The 15,461-nt window shown below is 42.1% G+C and overlaps 1 long non-coding RNA gene across 2 annotated transcripts in view; it reads left to right on the top strand.

Moving 5' to 3' along the window:
- Positions 1 to 540: 540 nt before the first annotated feature.
- LOC127490154 (uncharacterized) overlaps positions 541 to 15,461 on the top strand; it is a 42,560-nt gene continuing 27,639 nt past the window's right edge. For both annotated transcript variants that reach the window (XR_007917994.2, XR_011384602.1), the window contains exon 1: positions 541 to 15,441. This is a non-coding gene — a long non-coding RNA (uncharacterized lncRNA). The remainder of the gene's footprint in view (positions 15,442 to 15,461) is intronic.

The raw sequence follows: 15,461 nt of genomic DNA, 5'->3' as shown, positions 1-15,461 counted from the left end.
GAGGCGAGCAGGGTCAGGCCCTGGAAGGCAGTGAGGGGATCGGGGCCCAGTCCATGGAGGGTATGTAGGTGCGCATGGCCAGGCCTTGGGGGTCAAGGAGGGGAGTGGGGTCAGGCCCTGGTGGGCAGTAAGGGGAGTGGGGCCCAGGCCCTGAAGGTGTGGAAGGGAGCAGGGCCCAGCACTGGAGGGCTAGGAGGGGAGCAAGGCCCTTCCCTGGAAAGCAAGGAGGGTAGCAGGGTCCAGGCCCTAGAGGATGAGGAGGGGAGCAGTGCCCGGCCCTCCGGGGAAAGGAGAGGAGTGGTGTCCTGCACAGGAGAGAGGTGGGGGAGGTGTAGGGTCCTGCCCTGGAGGTTGGCAAGAGGAGCGGGCCTGCCCCTGAAGGTGAGGAGGGGAGCGGGGCCCATGCCCTGAAGGGCAGTGATGGCTGTTTCTGTGGAGAGAAGGGACTGGCCCTGGAGGGTGAGGAGGGCAGCAGGGCCTAGGCCTGGAGGTGAGGAGGGGAGCAGGGTCTGTTCCAGGAGGGTGAGGAGGGAACTGGGCCCAGGCTTTGGAGGGCTAGGAAGGAATAGGGCCCAGGCCATGGAGGGCGTGAATGTGAACAGGGCCAGGCGCTGGAACGAGGAGGGCAGCAGGGTCAGTCCCTGGAGGGTGTCCAGGGGAACAGGGCCAGGCCCTGGAAGGAAGTGAGGGGGTTGGGGCCCAGGCCATGGAGGGCATGGATGTGAGCAGTGCCAGGCCTTGGAGTGCGAGTAGGGGAGCGGGACCGGCCCTGGTTGGTGGCAAGGGGATCTGGGCAGGGCCATGCAGTGCAAGGAGGGAAGTGGGGCCAGGACCTGGAGCGTGCAGAAGGAATGAGGCCCAGGCCCTGGAGTGCATGGAGATGAGCAGTGCCATGCCCTGGAGGTTGAGGAGGGAATGGGACACAGGCCCTGGAAGGCAAGGAGGGGAGTGGGGCCCATGCCCTGGAGGGCAGTGATAGCCATGCCTGAGGGGAGTGGGGCCTGACCCTGGAGGGTGAGGAGGGGAGCAGGGCTGGGCCCTGGGGCCTGAGTAGCATAGGGAGGCCTGACCCTGGTGGGCATCAAGGGGAGAGGTCCCAGGCCCTGGAGGGCAAGGAAGGCAGCAGGGTCAGGCCCTGGAAAGCAGTGAGGGGAGCAGGACCCATGTTCAGGAGGGAAGTGATGGACATGACTGCGGAGAATGGGGCCTTGCCCTAGAGGGCGTAGAGGTATTCAGGGCAAGGCCATGGAGGGCTAGGAGGGCAGCAAGGTCCATGTCCTAGAGGGCCAGGAGGGTAGCAGGGTGTGGCCCTGGAGGGCAAGGAGGGTAGTGGGGTCCTTCACTGGAGGGAGGCAGGGGTTGCAGGGCCCAGTGGGTGTCAAGGGGAGCTGGGCCCAGCCAGCCGTGGAGTACGGAGAGTGGAGCAGGGCCTGGCCCTGGAGGGCAAGGAGGGAAGTGGGGCCTGGCCCTCTTGGGCAAGGAAGGGAGCAGGGTCCTGTAATGGACCCTGGAGGGCGTGCAGGTGAGCGGGGGCTGGCCCTGGAGGGAGTGGAGGGGAACTGGGTCAGGCCATGCAGGGCAGCGAGTGGAGCGGAGCAGGACCTGGAGGGCATGGAGTTGAGCAGAGCCAGGCCCTGGAGGGCGAGGAGGGACTGGGACCCATGCCCTGGAGGATGAGGAGGGGGTGGGACCCATGCCCTGGAGGGCAGTGATGGCCGTGCCTGAGGGGAGTGGGGCCTGACCCTGGAGGGCAAGGAATAGAGGGGGGCCTAGCCCAGGATGGTAAGGAGGGGTGCAGGGCCCAGCCCTGGAGGGCGAACAGGGGAGCAGGCCCTGCTCCCCCTGCCACCTTCCAGGGCCTACCCTACTCCCTTCCTCGCCCTCCAGGGATTGGCCCTGATCCCCTCCTCACCCTCCATGGCCTGAGCCCAGCTCCCTTCCATGCCCTCCAGGGCCAGGCCTCGGTGCCCTCCTAGCCATCCAGGTCCAGGCCCAGCTCACCTCCTTGCCTCCAGGGCTGGGCCCCGCTCCCCTACAGACCTCCATGGGCTGACCTTGCTTCCCTCCTCAACCTCCATAGCCCTGCCCCACTCCCCTCACCATCCTCCAGAGCCTGACCCTGCTGCCTTCCTCACCCCCCAGGGCTTGGCTTTGCTTACCTCCTCGTCCTACATGGCCTTGCCCTGCTCCGCTCGCTGCCCTACTGGGCCTGACCCTGCTTTCCTCCATGCCCTCCAGGGCCTTACACTGCTCCACTCCCTGCCTTCCAATTCCTTGCCCGGATCCCCTTGCTACCAACCAGGGCTTGACCCCACTCCCCTCCTCACCCTCCAAGGCCTGGCCCTGCTCACCTCCATGCTCTCTTTCAGTTAAACTGCCACTTTCAGTTAAAATAACTAAAATTGATTAATCGGTGTAATGCTAGTTTCATTTTTTTTTTGTGGGGGATATACAACATATATTGTAAGTATGTTCTCTCAAATTAGTGAATATAATTATGTATTTCCCAAAAATCAGAACTTAATCCAAAACAGGACATGATTTGGGGACATGAATTATATTAGATGTTGCATTATATTAGATTTTTGTAGAATGACAAATATTTTATTTATAACTACCAACTCATAAAGCATTTGTTGTGGAACAGTGTTTGTCTATATGCTTGGCATTGTAGAATGACAGGTACACAGTGCACTTAAATTGAAAGTTAAACCCAAAGTTACATCTTACTCAAACTGATTGTGCATCATATTGTAATTTTTCCTAGATATTCCATTATTGTGTTTTACTATTCATTTCTGTGTTACTGAGTTGTATATTTTAGTATTAGCTTTAGAGTAGAAAAAAATACCCTGTTGCATCTCAAAGATTAAGGATAATGTTGAACAATTTAAAAGTCTCTAAGCTATAGAATCTTTTTCTTGGAGTAGTAGATTAATTTCGGGGTAAGAACTCTTTGAAATGAAGATGCTTTACTGTTGAAAGTCATCAATGAATCAAAGGAAGAATGTAAATAAAAATGGGAATATTTTCCAGTTCTGTGTAAGTCTAAAATATTTGAAAAGGAAAACCGTTAAGTGCAAGATATGACAATATATGTTTTCCTTCAGATTAGAAATTTGATGCTAAATATTTAACATTTAATCTTTATTTAATAGTAACTATGAATGGAGGCCATTATGTTGACACCCTGTAAGCTGATTTCTAATCTTAAACTGAAAAAACCATGTTTTGTTCATTACCCCTCTTCCCTCTGTGCTTGAAAACATTGGCTTTTATTACAACACTGGAAGTATATCGAAGCCAGGAGCCAGGAGCCTCCTCCATGTCTCCCACGTGGGTGCAGGGGCCCAAGGACTTGAGCTGTCTTCTACTGCTTTCCTAGGCCACAGCAGAGAGCTAGATCTAAAGTGGAGCAGCCAGGACTCAAACCGGTGCCCCTATTGAAACCTTAAGTTTTAGCCTTCCCAATAAAAATAAATCTCAGCATCATTTAAAATGTTGGCTACTGCCATTGAGTGAACACAATGAAATTTGACAAAACGCTTTACTTGGGTGTGAGATACCATTCTCTGAATCAGGTTTTATGATTACCTAAGTCATTTTTCATCCTTGTTTTATGAATATAAACACCGATACATTTTCTTAGCTTCAGATTTAGAACATTCCAGTGATGTAGCTCCTGCTAACAAAGTGCCTGAATATTTTTGACACCTCATAGCCTTTTAATGTGTCATATCTGGTCATGTACACATGGGATCTATTATAAATTAGAGATAGTTTCCATAAATAGAATAATATTTTGGATAACCATTGATGGATTGAAGAATCTATTTCCTCTTCAAATTTTTTTTATTTTAAGGCAATTTTGGGAAATTGAATTTTACGTATAGTTTTATTTGTCTTTGTGTCCAGATAAAGTAATAAAATAAAATAGCTCCAATTATACCAAGCAACCCTTCCTTGTCTCAAGTGCTTAACTTTCTTTCTTCATTCTTAGATAACTGCTGGTTTCTTAAATTGAACAGTCATCTTTTCCAGCAGCTGCTCAAAAATATCCATGATTGACCATTTTGTTTGCACTAAACAGACATGCTTTCCTTCTTTCTCCCCCTCTCTGGTCCACATCGTCTTCCCATCACCTGTGCACACCAGACCCACCTGTTCCTTCCTCCTCCAATAATCACTGAACTCCACAAAGACCCTAACTCTGACCTCTCATGGTTATCCCAGATCCTTGTGTTTTCAAGACTCTCAAAACAAAATCAAGTATGGAAAATAGGGTTGATTTTTCCACATTTTTTTTTTGTCAATCATGACTCTAATCCCAAACACACACATAAAAATCCCTGCTTTACATAACTAATTTTAATTTGCTTTCCAAATGTCTTCACATTAATGATCTCCATTGATGACTTCTCCTTCTCATCTACACTTACATTTGGTCCTCAGTGCCATGGTTTTACTCTACTCAGCATGGACCAAATTCATCCTGTTTGACATCATCCTTTATTTTATTCCTATTGCCACTTTGTGTCTCTGGAATTTAATGTATTCCCCTCCCCACAGAACTCCTAAGTTAACTGTCCTCTGAGCATTTTTATCTGTTTTTATTCTTCCCTAGTGGGATCTTGTAGGATTTCTTTACTATACCACACAATAATATATTGACTCGATCATTTATCTTCTTAGAATTCTGCATTAACCTGAAGCTATTCCACACTTGTTATACAAATGTTTAATCATAAAGTTTGATGCATATGACACACAAAGTGCCTGATATCCATCGCTGACACACTACGCAACTTTGCTTGGACTGGCTCTTGAGTGTAATCTTGTTTTATTGAGTGCAGTGTTTTTCTGGCAAAATTATTCTTTAGAGCACGATTATACATCATTAGCATTCAAGACAGTGTTCTGTTACTTCATGATGTGAGTATCTAGAACTCATTGTGAAGGATTCATTCAGAAATTTTCCAGAAGGTGTTCTGCATCCATCATGTAGCCAAGAACCCCTAGTGAATTGCAGTACCGTATTCACTATCTGATTTCCTTTGATAAGAATTTTGGAGTATCTATTCATAGGCTTTCATCTAGAATTTCTTAACCCAATCATTAAAGCCTTTATTGAATAGTTGATTACTTTTGCACTGATAATTTATTTTGTTTGGTTTTAACAAATCTTTGTCTAATAGACTTGCTTCTGCTTAGCACTTCACTACAAAAACTATTTTGAACAAGTGTAAATTCACGTGCAGTATTTAAAGAAATAATGTAGAGGTATCCTATAAATCCTTTACCTAGCTTCCCCCAACGGCAGTAACTTGAATAATTGCAATATGTTAGCACAACCAGAAAATTCATTTTGATACAATCCATCAACATTACCCAGATTTCACTAGCTTTACATGCTCTGTGTGTGTGTGTTTAGCTCTTGTTGCCTATCAGATATTCATTTATTTTTAACCCACAGACTGTAGTATCTTTTTGCCAATCTGCATGCATTGTTTTTGTTAAAATCTGCATGACACCTTGTCAGATGCATACCCTCTAATTACTCATCACGTTTTCCGCTGGTAGTAAAGACTATTACTTGCATAGAGTCAGGTAAATCCTATTTGTTTGGCAAATCTTACTTCTGGTATAGAAACTGCTGCTCTGAAGATGAATGAATCCTCCATGGTTGAGATTTTCTGAGGCTCCTAGATCCACGTTTTTAGGAGTGGGGTGAACCTGGAAAATGTTTGGTCAACCCACAGGAAAAGTAGATGAACAGTCACTAAAGTCTCATTGTTCGTGTTTGTGTATGGTTGATACCAATGGATGCTTTCTAACATCTAATACCTTTGGTTATATGTTATATATTTACCATTTTTATTAAGTCTGGAAAAAAATAAGTGCACATTTATTAAAAAGTTTATCATAACCAAGCTAAAAATGTGTATTTTAAAATATATGGTGTCTATACTTTTAATAATCTGGTAACTATGAAATCCAATTTCCTATTAACCAATATGTATGAATATCCTGTGGCATTACTTTTAGATGAGATGTGAGATGCTATAGCCATCTCTGCAGAGTTATGCATTGTTGAGCTTTATGCATTTTATACATTTATGCATTATTGAACATTATATATAGTCAGCTCATCTTTTTTAAAATGTCAAATACTAAATAAAACTTGAAATTATTGGACATTTGGGAAAAATAAGGACTATTAAGCAAGCTGCATTGTACTGTTTGATAGTGGCACAAATATTGGTGAGTTAAAGAAAAATAAACTGCTTTCAAATTTTTTAAATTCACTGGCTTTAACAAATAGATTAAAAATCCCTTTTATGAGGACCTTGATAGAATGATGCTGCTTCAGTCCAGGATGTCTGTGTCTGTATGATCCACTTTGCAGAGGATTATTGTTAACCCTTGTCAAACAGTGCTACAGGATTAGGGACCATGAATCTGGGACACTGATGACCACATGGGTGGCCTGGCCAGTGAATAAAGCACAAGGAAAGGGAGGGCGGGGCAGATCATCAGTAATCTTCCCATGAGATCTTCTGAGATAGGTTCCATAAACCACCTAGAAAGGAAAGTTGGTGGCAAATCTACTTGTGCAACACAGTTACCATTATTTTCTGTAAGGGAGTTAACATAATGCACATGGCAATGCATTTTGGTCAGTCTTTTAATTTCTTTTTATAAAAAGATTATGTATCTACTAATTTGAAAGGCAGAGTGACAGAGAAGAAAAGAAAGACAGATTTTCCATGTACTGCTTCACTTTCCAAATACCCAAAGCAGCCAGGGCTGGGCCAGGCAGAAGCCAGCAACCAGGAGCCAGGAATTCCTTTCTAGTCTGCCACATGGGTAGCAGGAGCCCAGGTACTTGGACCATCAGGTGCATTAATAGGAGGCTGGATTAGAAGCAGAGCGGTTGGGACTCAAAGCTGCACTCTGATATGGGATGCCAATGTCACCAGCAGTGGCTTAACCAGCCATGCCACAAAGCCTGCTCCTTGATGAGTGTTTTTTTTAATAAACATTGTTTATTAAATTGATTCCTTTTTCCTGATCTCTTTGGATCTTAAGGAAAGATAGTTCATATTCTCTGTGCATCAGGACTTCTTCATAAACCAGTGATTCTTAAATTTTGTGAGCACTGGAGTAATACAAGCCTTTTCCAAAGATACAGAAGCCTCTTGGATTACAATCAAGTTCATCTAGAGTGGAGCTGCCATGTGTTAAATTTGACAATACATGGAAATCATAGCATGAGATGGGAGAATGGAGTATGGGACATGTGCATGTCCTGTTCAGTGTTCCTCAGCATGTGACAAATGACAGCTCATTTCTGCCATCCTAGTCTCTGTTCTCATTTTTCCCAGTAATTTGGTGCAAGTCCCAAGTGTCTCATCATTTCATCGGGACACTGTCAGCCTACAAAAAGTCCCCAGGTGATTCTTACACACCATCAGGGTTGAGAATTCCAAGACAAGAAGAGTCTCTTTTCTCAACGAGAAGTCCTAAGACACAAGCACTTGTCCTCTGGATGTCATTCTTTTCAGACATGTCTGCCCAACAAGGCATTACAGGTTTACTACAATGCACGACTTGTATCTGTGGTTATCAGCGATAATTGTAATATTCCGTTTTATAAAAATATTTGTTTTATTTATTTGAAAGTCAGAGGAACAGAGAGACAGACAGAGGCAGAAAGCGATCTCTTATTTGCTGATTCATTCTGCAAATGGCTGCCACAGCTGGGGTTGGGCCAGGGCAAAGCCAGAAGCCTGGAACTCCATCCAGGTCTCCTGTGTGGGTGGCCCTGACTTAAGTTTTTCATTCATTACCTGCTGCCTCCCAATACATTAGCAGGAAGCTGGAATTGGAAGTGAAGCCAGGACTGCAACAGTGACTGCAAACCAGGTGCTCAATCCACCTGGGACACAAACATTCCTGCCTGTTCCATTATAATGCTCTTTCATGCTGTGTAGTAAGGGAACCAATAGCCACTTAAGGCTTTTTAAATTTTAATTAGGTAAACTTAAAAATGCAATCCATTGATTCAGTGAACCACATTCCATGCACACCATATCTGTGTGTGGCTAATGCATGGGATACTGCAAGTGCAGAACCCTTCCTTCCTCTGAAGTGTCCTGTGGGTTTAGACATAAGGACCAACCTTCTTAATCTTCAGCTGCTGAAAGAGGGACTTCTCATCAGAACAAGAGATTATGAGAACTCCAACACCAAGAGAAACTAAATATGATAAAAAATGAAGCATCTTTAAAAGTGAAACATAAAAGAGCATGATTTTACAAAAGAACTTTTTAAAAATAAACACTTGCATCAACCAGCTGTTTTTTAGAAGAAAATGCAAGCATGGATTTGAGGACAAATATGCATCTTAAAGTCATTCTTAATTGAGGACAATGTATAAACATTGAATTTGGGCAGTTATCAAAAGACAAATGGACTCAGAGATACTGAGATGTTAGATCAGTAAGTGATAGATATGCAATTAAAATGCAGTCAAATGCGCCATAACAATGGATATGAGTGTCAGAAAATGGTATTGTGGAAGTGAGAAGGCAAACAATAAAACATATTCAAAAATGTAAGGTTAACTAGGGAGAGTTCCAGGCCCCTAGAGGAACAGGGAGGAGACCATTTTTTCTGGGAAAGGTTGGGGAACATGCCAGAAACTAGGGTAGAATTTCCAGGGGAAAAGTAAGAAAGCTTAATAGAATCAGTGGCAATTAACAACATAGAATCATTAACCTTCATAGCCTCATGAAAGATTCAGTCTATTCGAATTTCCAGTCTGAATTCCAGAATTGCCAGTCAGGTAGCTGACAAGCAGAAGGAGTTCCTAAAGGAGATTTGAAGCACTTTTAGCAGGACAGTGGGGATAAAGCGTTCATCTTGGATTTGCGGAGAGTCGACATAGAGAATTTTGAGGGGGTGCAGCATCTCTCCCATGAAAACATCTGGGCCTGCTGGGTTTCCAGCCATACATTGTGCAATGAAGCTGCCCCAACACAGGGCATGAGGATGTGGGAAGCAGGAGGACTATTCACTTGTGAATTTTTTAAAATAAAGATTAGTTGGGAATTAATTGAGGATTGCTCTGTAAGCCTTGTGTGGTGGAAAAGGCATTATTACTACTGAACATTAGCAAAGATATCCCTGGGTGCAATTATGTTAGAATATATGAGTTGAGATTGCTTATTAAAAGTATGGAAATGTAGAAAAATGTTAATGATTAGATTCAGGATATTTTAGAAGCCCAGGAAAGAAATATGTATATATAGTACAGCACTAAACCAAACAAATAAGTGTATAGGCAACTCATTATTTGTTAGGGGTTTTGGAAGAGAAAAAAAAAATCCAAACCAAATATAATTTGCAGTAGAGTTTTATTGGCAGTGTGGAAAAAAGGGGCAGAAAAACATTTTAGTCTTTTAAGGTGAGTGAAATTTATCCCTACTCTTCCTGGAATGTTGGACTCTCTGCTGGACTTCAGCTCATTCCTGACTTCATGATGGCTTGTCAGCATCACCATGTCTCTGTCTAGTCTTCAGGGCCCATGGACCCCTAGATCAGATGCCTGTACTTTTGCCATCCCCCTTCCTCTCTGTTGTGACAACACTTTTTTAGCTCACAAACAATTGCCTCTCTCAGCTTTCATTCATTCAAGGCCCCGCATGGCCTTAACCTATCATTCTGGAATCTGTTTCTCATCGCTCCCTTCTGTATTTTGTACTCCAGATACTGTTTTATGCCTCCTGCTCATGTTTTTTGCTTTTATATTTCTTGTCACCTGGAAAGCCCTTTTCTGCCACTGTAGAGGCTCTGTCCTTTCTTTAAGAGCTGTGGTACACCTGATCTGCTCATGAAAGCTTTTCATGATTCCCCAGATGTATGTGCCCTTTTCTTCTTTGATGACCAATGGATGTTTGCATCTCTCTTCAGTCACTCAATCAGTACTTTGATGTTACTAGATATTTATGAACTTATTTTTATTCTTGTTCATGATTTGCCCTCCTGTACCACCCCCACTTCCCATACCCCCAACACCCCACCTTCCACCCAACACAAGCCCACTACTTCCATAAGCTACTTAATTAAATCACATGGTATATTTACTCATCAGTTTCCTAGTGAGGAACAGAATACCTCCCACTGCAAATATTCAATAAACACGGGTTGAGTGGAAGTCACATGGTAAGTAACATGTTGACAATGGCGAATTGTGGAAGACATGGGATGAATCCTGGAGGAGATCAGCCCAGGGAGCAGTTGCCATGCTTAAGGAAAGAGTACAAGGAAACAAAGATGGGGAAGCCCAGGAGCAGCGGATGCTTGGGGGACTCAAGGAGTTGTGAGAGCCCTGCCCAGAGCCCAGGGCGGTTGTGCCTTAGTGAGTGAATGACCTGGCTGCCCACACTTGGGCAATGCCTCATCACCAGGTAGGCCTTGCTGCTGCCTTTTTATACCTCTGCTGGCAAGGGGGTGCCCGAGGAAAAGGGAATTCCCTTGGTAAGTAGACTGCAGACCCAAAGCTTCCCACTTCCCATGAGTGACTCATCACTTTGAGAGGTTCTTAACAAAGGACCCTTGATTGGGGTCCCAGAGTACCAGGGAATTAATGCAGGAGCACTTTCCTGCATCTCAGTTCAGAGAAACTTTTTTCCAAACTCATTTCTATTTCTGGCAGTAATTTTTCAGTTTGGGAACTGTAGTTCCAGGCAAAATAAACTATTGTCTCAGGTCTGTATTTTTCCTAAAAAACCATGGCATTTCTATGGAATGTGGAGACAATTTTATGTAAGACTTTGAGAGTGACAATGAAGGACCCAGATCAGTTCTCTGGCCTGACCTGCCTGCCTCTGTCCCAGTAAGGATGATGCAGCTTCCAAAAAAAAAAGGGGGGCACAATCCCTCCTGCAAAGGCTGGTGATGTGATTTCTCCTTCTTTCTCCAATTATTGTCCCTGTGTAGCTGGCTCCATTTTAAAGAAACAAAGCGATCCCCACATCTGAAGTGCATGGCTCAAACTTGTCTTTTTATTCAACTAAAGAATGCTAATAAAGCTTTCTTTTTCAAAGTAGCTGAATACTCATTAGTTATGCAGTTAATAATAATTCAGAGAAGCAAGTATTACACTAAGTCCTAATGGCTTCTTAAATATTACAATCATATTGATATATAAATATAATGCTATTATGACATAATTAATATTAATTTTTAAAATAAATAGTGGACATCATTAACGAAGGATTTGAATGCCACAGGAGTATCTCTAGCCTGATGCAATCAACAAATTAATAGTCATAATTTTGAAGACTAGATTCCCTTACTTTAACAAGTGAATAAAAGACATTCTTCTGATAATATTCTGCTTCCATTAGTTGAGTTTGTCTTATGAGCCCTTCAAAACAGTTTGTAAAATGATAAGTTCAAAAATAAAAGAATTCTGAAGTCATTTCTTTATAAGATGAGCTAATGCACTCATGGTAATCCTAGGAAAATTGATTATTTTCTTGAAGTTGATTAAAATTTAAAAGTCTTATGTTGTATTAAATGGTTATCTCTTAAATTGAGAAATTTACATTCTAGACATTTTGGGAAAGTTGCTGTAATGAAATTTTTCATAACTTGTTGTTGGCTCCTACAGTTAGAAAGTTCCACTAATATGTAAGGACTGTTCACAGAAGCTTTAGTTTCCTGTTCCATAAAATTGAGCTTCCTCTCTTTACCTTTTGGAACCTAGAATATGATCCTTGAGGATTTTCATGAATATGTAAGATTGCTAAGGAAAGGAAATAGTGTAACATGAGAAGACAAAGCAATAGTACCATCAAAGTAGACCCTTGCCTTTTGAGCTTAGCTGTAGAATTTACTAAAATCTGTTTATGGCCTGCATGTCTGGACTATCTTACCATTTAATTTTTTTTTTTTAATTTTTGACAGGCAGAGTTAGAAAGTGAGAGAGAGAGAGAGAGAGACAGAGAGAAAGGTCTAACTTCCATTGGTTCATCCCCCCAAATGGCTGTTCCGGCTGGCACACTGTGCTGATCCAAAGCCAGGAGCCAGGTGCCTCCTCCTGGTCTCCTATGCAGGTGCAGGGTCCAAGCACTTGGGCCATCCTCCACTGCGTTCCCGGGCCACACAGAGAGCTGGACTGGAAGAGGACTAGAAAGCGGTGCCCCAACTGGGACTAGAACCTGGGGTGCCGGCACCACAGGAGGAGGATTAGCCTAGTGAGCCATGGTGCCAGCCTTACCATTAATCTTTAAAGTACAGGATGTCTTTGAGACACTGTCCTGATGAGCTCATGAGGCAAACTTACATTATAGGTAAATATTATCATTGAGAATGTTCTTCCAACACCCACTCTGTGTATGTTTGAGTGTTAAAGATTTATGAGAATTGCATGATTATTCATTTTTCTGAACAGAAATCTATGTTTCTCCTAATTTGAAAAAAAAAAACTTTTTTCTTAGAACAAATTAAATACCTATATTAAGGCTTTCCCCTGAAATATTGAATTTTATTTGTGAATATTAAAGTGTAAGCTTTACCTATGATTTATTTATTGTGATAAATACATATGCTATATTTATTTTTCAATGGATATGCATTTAAACCCACTGGATACATGGATAATACTATATAAGAATTTCATTTAATGTGGCAAATACATTTTGAAGTAAGCACTTGAACACAGTGAATATAGTAATTGAGAATAATGGAATATAAAGAGAAAACACCATTGAAATAAATTACTACCTTCAAAAGGAAGGATGGACACAGATTTGCTAACTCGTTCATCATTTTTTCATATTCTGGACTTTAGTTGTATGTCAGTGTGATTTTTTTAAGTGAAAAATCCTGGCAACCTTGCCAAATTTGTTATTAGATATAATTTTGAATTATACAACTCTTCATTATAAAACCTTATCATGTTCCATGCAGTACTCTTTTTTCATGTGACATTGTTTTATAGCTAAGTATATAACAGAGCTCTTTCAAAATAAAGGCATTAAAATATAATCAAGTAAGGAACAGTATCTCTAACACTCCAGGCCTTCACTGCCATGAACTTTACCAAGTTTGACATACCTCCTCACACTTAAGTCTTCTGTGTTGTAGAGGAGCCTCTCCCTCAATTGAGGGATAGTATATTCCAGAGTAGAAGGAGTTGGTTGTGTAAGTATATGAGAGAGATGAGAATAGAGAACGGATGTCACTTAATCTAATATAAGAGTTGGAATAAAGTACAACCGTGTTGTGAAAATATGTTTTCAATATGCCATAGACACTTCTCAGATGACATTCCATACTTATTTATGGGACAGCTTGTAAAGTGATTTCCTGGATATTATCACATTTGGCCATGTAAGGAATCTATGAAGCTGGCAATATATAGAAAATAGAGGGATTACAACTGTTAGGTAGCAAACAAAATGACAAGGCTGTTGCCATTTTCATTCCCATAGCTATCACCACACAATAGAGCTGCAGGGCAGATTAATTATGCTGTGTGGCTACTAACAGGGAGTTTAATCATAAAAACATTCTTATTCATGTTTAGTGTTTTGCAGTAGGGAAGATTCCCCTTGATATTGTAATTAATATTAGGTATAAAGCAGGAAAACTTATCTTTAGGAATGCCACAGGACATGCATAGAAACACACAAAACTTGACTACTCAAAAATACCCATGCACACTACCCAGAAGACAAGATGTGTTTGTGTATTCCTGTGGCAACTTCCCTTCTGTTCACCCCATGTAAGACAGCTCTTTTCTAGAGAGCAGGTACTTGTACGCTTCAGCTACATTGTACAGTGCTTCCAAGTGTGGTCAAGTGAGATTTGAGCAAGGCTTCTTTTGAGTTGAGTCTTGCCAATTTGGATTCTCTATTACTTCCAAAGCTGAGTTGCCAATCCCTTAAGTAACACCAGTGTAGAATTATTATAAATGATTCCAATATCTATCCTGAAAGAAACATGTTCTTACAATCAGGAGAAATGTGTAGTTTCTTCCCACTGGTGTGAAACCATTTCTCTACTTTTACATTCTAATATTGAGATCTCAAAGGGAAGTTCTTTGTGCTATAATTTTTTCTATGCTTTGGGATGGACATATCTATTATTTAATTTAAAGAACAAAACATTTGGATGTGGTGATCATTGCTGGATATCCCAATAATCTATGAGTAGCAATTGTTAATGCATGTACACTTGTGTTACATATGATTGAAAAGAAATATATTTCACTATGTACAACAGTGCTGAGGATTTTCTTTGTACACCATGGCTTCAGCAGAGCAATTTATATATTTCAATGGGTTCTTTGTCAGATAAACACAGCAAGAAATATAAATAATGAATCAGAAAAATGTTCTGAGCATTACAGTTGAACTTTAGAATACCACTCTATGTGGAGGGTGGGACTTATGCCCCAAGATGGAGACCCACCATGGGAACTTCCACCCTCATAGTAAGATGGGCAACAGACTCCACCCCAAGGTGGTGGCCCCCATGACCAACCACATACTACATGCCTGATTAATAGAGCAATGTATATTAAATCATATTTTATTATATTAGCTTGTTACTTTCACCTCTGAGCTGGATTTTATTATGTTAGTTTGTTATTTTCACCTCTGAATGAGATTTTACAATGTTATTTCCTTATTTTTCCCTCTGAGTGTGATTTTATACATTAAGCTCTATAATAGGTATAGTAGCTCTGAGATGTCAGATTACGTGTTAAGGTAGATGATCAGAGATATAACTGGGCCAAAGCTTAGCCCTATTTACCTCCTGTCTCCCCAGGTTACAAGGTGATTTTAAAAGAATTTATTTATTTATTTGACAGGTAGAGTTACAAACAGTGAGAGAGTCAGACAGAATGGTCTTCCATCCAATGGTTCACCTCCCAAATGGCCACAACAGCTGGAGCTACGCTGATCCAAAGCCAGGAGTCAGGTGCCTCCTCCTGGTCTCCCATGCAGTGCAAGGGCCCAAGCACCTGGGCCACCCTCAATTGCTTTTTCTGGGCCACAGCAGAGAGCTGGACTGGAAGAGGAGCAACCAGGACTAGACCTGGTGTCCATATGGGATGCTGGCTCCGCAGCCAAAGGATTAGCCTAGTGCACCACAGCGCTGGCCCCACAAGGTGATTTAACTATGGATAGTTCTACATCTGCTCCTTTGGAGACTCCATGACAGATCTACACTTAATAATTGGGAGGCCCTTCGACTAGAAGGATTAAGAAATTATAGCTAATGCAATGTATCCATGTAAAATGCTTAAGAATAAAATAATTAAGCTCATGAAGACCTGTGTCTGTTTTTATTTTCTCAGGTCCTACAGAGACTGTAAAGCTGTATAGCTCTGCATACATTCCTACAGACTTACTTCTAAGGGTACAGTTTAAAACTTGATA

Source organism: Oryctolagus cuniculus, chromosome 19 (assembly GCF_964237555.1).
Source record: "Oryctolagus cuniculus chromosome 19, mOryCun1.1, whole genome shotgun sequence".
Lineage (NCBI taxonomy): Eukaryota > Metazoa > Chordata > Mammalia > Lagomorpha > Leporidae > Oryctolagus > Oryctolagus cuniculus.
This window is presented reverse-complemented; position numbering and strand designations above follow the sequence as displayed.